At 39.6% G+C, this 9272-nt stretch overlaps 1 protein-coding gene across 2 annotated transcripts in view; it reads right to left on the bottom strand.

Annotated features, from left to right (window-relative positions):
• Positions 1-9272, bottom strand: part of LOC120428725 (kelch-like ECH-associated protein 1B) — a 61563-nt gene that overhangs the window by 29139 nt on the left and 23152 nt on the right. Inside the window, exon 1 of one of the 2 annotated variants that reach the window (XM_039593799.2) lies at positions 1851-2034. The exons of the other annotated variant lie outside the window; for it this stretch is intronic. The gene's annotated coding sequence lies outside the window, so the exon portion shown is untranslated. Of the gene's footprint in view, positions 1-1850; positions 2035-9272 lie in introns of those variants that run through there. 2 annotated transcript variants of the gene reach the window in all.

Here is a 9272-nt window from a genome sequence, read left to right as displayed (position 1 = left end):
AGATTTCTGCAACACCTTGGACTCGGACCAGACATTTTGTCTGAAATAAGAGAGAAAGACAAATATTAAATTGTGGTATTATCACTAAATCCTATCATCCTTTCACCCTCCAAGACATGGTCTATCCTTCGTGCCTTCGTGTCATGGGTGATGGCGAATTCTACCTTCTTCAATGATCTTCGGACCACCTCCAACTAGAATTCACAACAGGACCCCCCTCGGCTCCAGTTTACAACATGACAGCGACGAGAACACAGCCGAATGGGAGTTGACAGTATCAAATGCATGCTATACCCTTTGCTTTGCTGGATACTTACTAATAGCAAAGGGCGAGAATCCTGCGACTCTCAGCAATCATGAATACTGCCCATTTGCCACAAGAGAGTATGGTGCTAACTTGTTCCTATAAAAACAGCTTGTTCAAAACTCGTCTTAAACGTGTTTTTTGCTCGAAAATCACTTGTTAGACGAGTTTTGAGGACGCTGTATCTTCTTTCAGGAGCAAGTTAGCACCATACTCACTTCGGGAAAGTTGTAGAGAACGTTCCAGAGAATCCGAATGTGAATCCGGTTTTGATATAGCGTGAAAAGTGGATTTTTTAAATATCAAAAATCAAAAAAATGGTTTTTCCCATACAAATTTATATGGAAAATTTAATCGCTTTGCTCAAAGTGAGGACTGAACCAATCGTTCTCAAACTTTGGGGAGTTGTTTAGGAACCCAACAGGAAGTGAAAATTTGCTGTGCTGGAAAATCGATTTTCATATTACACCCTAATGCCCACCGGAACAAACCCCTTAATGCCCGCCAAAAAATCATTTTTGTTACATCCTATTACTAACATGCTATAAGATCATATCAAAATCTGATTAATTTCAAATCTCAAACGTAACCTTCAAAAATTGGTACCACTAACAACTGTTTTGACAGTTTGTATGGTAAACTAGGCTTAGTATATTAGGGTTCCCTAGTTGATCCCTAGATTTCACCACAATTGACGATGCTACCTTGAGAATACAATCGCGTACGATACATTGTATGGCTTGTAAAAAAAAAACAAGGTAAAAAGAAATGTCAATACGAACAGAATTCACTGAATGAGCATGAGGTGGTAACTTTCAACCACTTGTACGACTACAGTCTGGTCTGAACGACAAACCCGAATGCAGATTAATTACAGTAAAATGTAAACATTGTGCTGTGCTACCATCACAATCATCGTCATCATCAGCAGCATGGTGTGTTGCAACACCCTCGAACGTAGAATGAATCAGGAAGTGCTTGTAAGTGCGTCACTCGCGGCTCAGTTTAGGCCACTTCTTGACTTAAACATGACAAGTTTTTTTTTGGTTTCACATTCCATGCAAAAATCAAATTCGGATGATGAAATACTACTGCCAAACTCGCGCAGCGTAGAACGAACTTTGCCCACACCTCTCCACCGTTCACACACGGTTCACGACTAATTCCGTAGAAGTTGCCGAGTCATGTGCGAATGTACATGAAGAATAGCTGCTGGTGCCACGGGGCACTCTGCACCGACGTTGTCACCGATGGCCACGGGGCACAATTCCAAGCGCTGACGAACATAATCAGCGTTCCCTAGTCCTCAAGGCCCCTTCTCGCTATTTTTACATAACTGGTGAACGGATCTAACTCGCGACTCTTTCTAACTCTTCCATCCATCTTGGTCTCGAGACCGTCCTCAGACTGACTAAAAACACAAGGTGTGACACCATTCCAAAGTCCAACTCCGGAGAAATATCCGCAGACCAAGTCCAGACTGCCGATTTTTCGCAACAGCAAAAAAAAACAAATTCCTCATGCCGCAACCCGTGGAGCTACTTACTGACTCGGATCAAGCAGCGAGAAGAATGATGGTTTGTTGGACGGCTCAGCTCAGCTCAGCTATCCTGCCCAGCCACAGCTACAGCACCAACAACAACAACAAAAACACACGAAAATCGACGCGGCGCGCTTTTCTGTTTACAACTTTTTCGCAACACCGTAAGTATCGAACTGAGCGAGATAGCCACGCATCTTTCTCATCGATGCCTTCGTCGGTCGACAGGCGTCGTCGCGCTCGTTCGTCGTCGCGTAAGAAGAGCAAGAGCAGAGTGAAGACAACGACGGCGAAGAATCCCGAATGGTTGACAGCTAGCTGGCGGTGACAGCTGTCAGTGCTGGGTAGCATGCTAGGTGGGTTAGGGGTGATCGAAATAGAGGTTTATTCAACAAATAGAGCTTTATGACGTTTCGCGTACGCACACTAGCGCACCATTTGGTTTTGCTGGCTGACAAAATTTAACCTCACTTTATTTTCGTGTACGTACACGCAATACATACGCACGTAGATTACTCTATTGCAGAAAAGAAAATTTTGACAAAGAACTTTGTCCTATCGGCTCTATTTCTGATGTGGTGTCAATCCAGAAAAACAAAAAGTGTTGCGCGTTCAGTGACGACTCCCATTTGGATACTTGAAGTTGAAAAAACAGCGAATGACGTCGGTATGGGATAAACTGTGCAAAGGGGCAGGGCATACGTCTCCATTCTAGGCCAATATAACCTGGGTCGGTCAGGCTAAGGAAATCATTCTTTGATCCAGGTGAACATCAACCTGGATCTGGCAACTGGAGGTTCAGAAGCAGTTACCCAGTCACGGCGTTCTCGCAGGATTCTTACAGAAATCTTACAGAGCGAAAATGTTCTTACTAGAACGCTGCCATCATCCTGCAAGATTTTTTCAAGAATTCTTTGAGAATTCTAGCTCAAATGCAATAACCGGTTCTAGCAGGAGCCGGCGAAATCAACCGGTTCTGTAAGAATCTTGCTAGAATGCTGCTAGAATGAACTGACAGCCCGTTCTGCTAGAATTATGTAAGAATCCTGCTAGAATGAACTGGCAGGAAATTTCTGCTAGAATCCAGCTAGAATTTTGCTAGAAGCTGTTAATAAGGTATTTTCATTTGTAATTTTTTAAATAAAACATGTTTCAAAATCGAATTTATTCAAACATTCATTATCGTAATCACAATAAATTTAGACAGGAGCACTAGCACTAACTTTTTGAATGCTACACTTTCACATTTTTGCACTTAATTTTTTTTCTAACAAAATTTCCCTTCCTTTTTCTTAAGTTTTGTTGGTATGAACGTCCTGCTGACTCATCTCGCTTCAATTAACCTGTCACTCCATGATCGTTCCAATCGTTGACGAGCGAATGGCCCTGGGACAGGATGCGTGGACAAATCTCGGCACCGAGCTGACATCGTATTTTTTGCTGAAAAAATCAATAAGTTATTTCGGCACACAATTATTTGTTTGAATAACTTACCAAAAAGTCAGCCAAATAGCCAACAAAAGGGCGCACGCGGCATTTTCTTTAAAAAATTAAAACGAAAATGTGGACTTGTAAGAACAAGTCCGATGACAGAACTATTTTGGCGGAAGTCAAGTTCGCTACGAAGCGGTTTGACGGAAATGAAGTAATTTTTGACAGATTTCGCTCTGTCAGATTTGTCTAGCAAAATTCTCACAGAATTCCAGCAGGTTTCGCTCTGCTAGAATAGTCTGGCAAAATTCTTACAGAATTATGACTCGCCTGTTAGAATGATTCTAGGAAGATTCTAGCAGAACCAACTCTGCCAGAATTTCTCGTGACCGGGTAGCCTGGAGCAAGAAGCAGCCCAAGCCGAGACAGACCAGCCTGAATTACTAGGAGCCTCGAGATACCACAACCACAGAAATTGGCCACAACCTGAAGTGGCCGGTGCCCTCAGAGATGTTCCGTTCGGAGGACATTTTCCGAACCATGCGAGTTTTGGCATTATGAGTATCAAACTTTGAGGTTTTTGATACTGGACATAATCAATAACATGTCGACAGAATTAGCCACAACCTGGAGTAGCCGATACGGGGACATTTACCGAACCATACGAATTTGGGCAATATTGTTGTCAAATTTCATGGATTTTGATATTGGCCTTCAAGTGTGTTGCGATGGGGTACGCATGCCGAACCATGCGAATGTGGGCACATGTGTTTAATATGCATGTTGTTTTTTTATATTAGTTAGGAAAATTGGCCTGGAATGACCGGTTGTGAAAATGTGATTAAAAACTTCAAAACTTCCTGGAATTTGCCGAGGATTCCGAATTTTGTGAAAAAAGTTTGTTATAGAAAGCAAATCGGAGCACCTCGATACTACCTGCGACACACTGGTGAAAGGCTCGCTCTTAATATTTAGAAAATTAAGTATTAGTTGAGTTTTGTATAGAAAACATAATTTTATCAAGAATTAATATAATTTTACATATGTTTTGTGTACAAATATCATCATTGTACTCTAATTCAGCATATCGAGGTCCGTGTGCTCTCTTGTTCTATCTAGATAGGAATCCCAGCAAGCTTAGTAGAGTAGTATGGGGCAAAAGTGCGCACGGGGCAAAGGTGCGCACCAGCCTTTTGAATACCTAATTTCAACCTTAAGAGCTCATATTTGGGTTTTCGACTTGTCTTAGGGTTAATTTTATGGGTTCTATCCCATTCCTCAGAATCCCGTTCCCCAGAATGGTCCATTCCCCAGAAACTCATTATTCTTTAGAATGACCCATTTCCCAGAAATGTTTTTTTTTGTTACTTTATTACGTACTCAAGTATATAAATACTGCTGACAAAAGTTAAATGTTTCCTTCATTAAAGAAATGAAAACACCCTTGACTTGTGATAATTGCTGACGAAAGTTGAATTTTCCCTCCAAGGGTAGGGTGCACAGCAACCAAGGAAGTTGTTGTCTTCTTATTCCAAAATTGATAAACTTACGGAACCAATCCTGCAACAATATGATTGTATAAATAGGCAATTTTTGTTATAAATTGCTTCGGAGCACCTCGGGGAAACTCTCGTGACTGTCATAACTGCGGACAAAAGTTGAAATTTCCCTTTAAAGTTGAATTTTGCCTTCTTTAAAGAAGGGACAACTCTCGTGACTGTCATAACTCCGGACAAAAGTTTTTCAGTTTTAATTTTTGTTAATCAAATAATTTATAAAATTCCAATGTGAAATAACTTATTAAATCACACGATTCTTAAAAAAAAACTCTTTCATTCCTAATAATTTTGAAAAAGAGCTAATATTTTTTTTAATGAACGAACGAAAATGAGCGGCTCCTAAAAAAGAGCGTTTTGCCCACCTCTAGATTCTAATACACTAAACCACTTTTTCGTTTGACACTTTTAAGTTTGTACCCCGTTGGTTGGTCAAAGTCAAACTAAAAAGTGACGAACTGTCACTTTTTACACGGCGCTCACGCACACTTTCAAAACAAACGTTTGGTAGTGTGTGTGAACTCTGTGTAAAAGGGGTGTCAAACTAAAAAGTGACCCCGTTCGTTTGACAACAATTGGTGTCAAACCATCGGGGTTTCAGTGTATTGAATTAATGTTGAAAATTTAATATCAATATGTCAATTGACCATTATGCGCCATGATGCCAAATTATGTTATGCCAAACGGCGCTATACTAGGTAAATGGCATTATATCAAATGGAAAACATAACATGTTTTTCAAGGTCTTAAATATTTCTGGGGAATGGGTCATTCTGGGGAATGGATCACTCTGTGGAATGGACCATTTTGGGGAATGGGACAGAACCAATTTTATGTATTTGCAAAAATAAGGTGAAAAAAATTAGTTTGTGAAAGTTATTGGGAAAAGTCACTTTTGGGCCATATTGATCTAACATTTGAAGTTTACACTGAAATTCCCATACATTTTTGTAATTCGGTAATTCGGTAATTTCGGAATACACCCTTCCGGCAGCAGCTGAAGATTCATGCAGTCCCACGTCGCATGTTCGGGTGTAGACCTACGGAAGACCTTGCCGCGAGGATAGGTGAGTAAGACTATACGAGCCACCTACGGCATAATTCCTCGGGCTCCCCAGGTCAACCATAAGCTACCCCAGGTTCTCCGTGCAAGACGCATTTGGGGTAGAAAGCGGATAGAATAAGCAAAAGATCAAAGCAGGCCGCGAGGCATACTTTTAAAAAGGTTTGTATCTGCAAAGAAATTTGTATTAACAAAAGGATCAAACATAAAAAGGCGATACTAATTAATACTTCCCTGCGACCTTGGAGGTCTCTCGGTTGGACATATAGCCATGGACACCATGCTTGGTAGCAATCCTCGTCAGTCGGTGTGGTATTGATCACTGCTGGTGTTAGTTTGCCCCTCCATCGTCTGTTGTATCCTGCGGCTGCGTAGCAAGTCAGATGCTCGCTCATTCAGTTTGAAACGAAAAGAACAAAAGAGAACACAAGAAAACATTAGATTCTGATAGTGAGTTTCAACTCAGCTGTAAAGTGTAATATCATATTAAATATAAATAAATATAATAAAAATTTCACTTCATGATTCTTTATAGACACTTTATTTATTTTGCTTTCACTATCACTTTCACTATTTCTTCGGGTCGTCTAATTTTCGTCGTGTTCCCGTACTTGGAGAATGCCGCATAACTATTCACTGCTGGTTTGTAGTGTCATGTCGAACATGTTACAAGCTAACACAACAGTGACACAGAAACAAAACTTCACAAGCACGGGAATTTGCACACGACCTCCCAGTGAATTAATACCGAGCTTTAACTATTTTCATACTACTATTACCTAAAATGTCCAAAGCAGCTCAGTAAAACTCACTGGGAGCGTTCAACAATTTAGCCCCATCCGGGGGGAGCTTATCCCTTTGTACCCTCGTGTTTGTTTCCTTTCAACCGTAGTCTAGGTAGTCCAATAATGTTCAGCGCAAGTTTGAATCGAAAGCAATTGCTTCAACAGCTGAACGGTTCAAACTATTGCTTCCCTTGCTGAACTAACTATGCTACTGTTACTAAAGAAACAAAAGGATAAAACATCATGATTTGATGTTCTAACAGGTACGTTCAACTAGCCAGCTGCGAGACCCATCAGCCCGGCCGGGAACCAGTCCATATCTGTCGAGTACAGCATACGGTGTGGTTCACAAAATATCAAATACAGTGAACACAACACTAAGGCTATACATATGAACTGGCGGGATGGAAGCACGTGGACACCTCCCCCCCAAAAAAAAAAATTCCCATACATTTTTGTAAGAAAAAAATTCAAACACATTGGATAACTTTTATTTTTGATGGTACTGATTCAAAATCACTAAAAATAGTATTTCTGCCAAAATAGAACCAAAAAATATACCGTCAGTGGGGGTGACATTGGGTCTGGGGGTGAGATTGGGTCAAAGTGATTTTTTACGGATTTTACCATTTCTCAGGTTATTCTCAATGAAACTGAATTCTGTTAAAGGGGTTGTGTAGGGGACATCTTAAGATGACTTCGCTGAAAAAATCTCGTTCCTAGAACAAATCCTGTTATTTTGGCAGATGTCTAAAGTTGGGGTACGTTTTTGGCCAAAAATGACCTCTCGAAAATCATTTTTCTAATATTTTTGTTAGAATTGCTCGAAAACTACCCAAATGTTTGAAAATCTCCACTTCAAACATTGTAGCGTGTCAATACGATTCCCTCGAACAAGAAACACTGTTGGATGACTTGTTTTTACCATATCGTTGTATTTGAGCATCATTTTAGTTTCATTTGACCTAATGTCACCCCCTCTAAGGGGTGAGATTGGGTCAATTTTCAAACTATTGGCATTTAAGGTAGTGTTCATCAAAATCCACCATATTTTGGGAAAATGTTAGTAAACTATCTAAGAACAAATCTACGTTGAAAGATTTTTGATGTTATTTAAATTGTTTTTGTTATTAAGACATTTCGAGAGGTGTTTCGTTTTTTGACCCATAGTCACCCCACTGACGGTACCTAATTCGAAAATAGGAAGGTTTTTAACCCTACAAATTAAACTTTAGTTATATAAGTACTACTTAGTTTAAATAAGTTACTATACCATAAAATTATCATCTTTAGGGGTAAAAAACACCCCCAATTGAAAACATGATGAAAAGTTAACTTTTCCACAAAAATTAACTGAAAAATCACCTTGCCCCGGATAGTGCGCACTAGCCTGTCCCATTTTGAGGTCATGTCGAGGAATTTCAGGTGCTCACTTCTTAAATGATAGATTATGATGTTAGGAACAATGTTTTCTTAGACAAGAAAAAATAATAAAATACTTTCTCGCACCCCCTAGTCGATTTACTGAAAAAAGTCACTTTTTTGAACAAATTTTCTAAAATCGCTTGGAATCAATACAAAAACTGTTTCGATCAGGTGTGTATTATCTTCAAACGATAGGTTTTTGTCCATAGATTAAGATGCACTATCAATATTGGACCAAAATTTAAGTTTTTGGACTTTCCCAGGCGGATTTGTGTCGAAAAAATCGCATTTTTTCGAAACTTTTTTCAGAAATGTTCATTTAATTTAGGGTAGCATATTTTTCCCAGTAAAACCAATACATGCAGCTTGTAGGAAATTTCATGGCGAACATTTTTCCCTCTGAGAAAATGCAATTTCGACACTCCAGAGCCGAGATATTTGAGTTTTAGTGAGGAAAAAAGTGCCAATTTTCAAAATTTCTCAGAATTCAGAAGCAAGGCCTACTAATTACACGATGTAGCAAGCATATGTCTCAAAGGTCAGGGTATGCTTTTTTATAGTAATTTTGGCCGCTGAATCCGAATCTGAAATCAAATTTCGTGTAAACAGTGATGTTTTGGAGCTACACCCTTTTGGAATGCTATTTGCGTGTTTAAGAGGCAGTTTTTGTAAATGCTCGGTTTGTTCTAGAGGTCGTATCGAGGTGCTCCGATTTGGATGAAACTTTCAGCGTTTGTTTGTCTATACATGAGATGAACTCATGCCAAATATGAGCCCTCTACAACAAAGGGAAGTGGGGTAAAACGGGCATTGAAGTTTGAATTTTCCGAGGATTTCGAATATGACAAAAGGGAGACTAAAAAGTGCCGCTATGGATGCCTACAGGACAATAACTAACGTTGTAAAATGTTTATTATAGAAAAATCGAAAAACTATGCGAAAAACTGCGATTGGCCAAAAAGTTATTACCGTAGGCTTATAGTCTATGAAATTCCCTAACTTGGTGTTGCTGGCTGTTGCAAAAAGATATTGAGGTTTAAAAAACCATTTTTTACAGTAATTTGCAAAAGCTATGAGAAAAAGTCAAACCAATCCTGGATGTCTATGGCTCATTTTGAAGTGCTTCAAAAGACCTTTCGAATGCATCTAAGAGAGTTGGAATTGATGA

This window comes from Culex pipiens, chromosome 1, assembly GCF_016801865.2.
Source record: "Culex pipiens pallens isolate TS chromosome 1, TS_CPP_V2, whole genome shotgun sequence".
NCBI lineage: Eukaryota > Metazoa > Arthropoda > Insecta > Diptera > Culicidae > Culex > Culex pipiens.
Note: the sequence above shows the minus strand (reverse complement) of the source record. Positions and strands in the feature narration are given on the sequence as shown.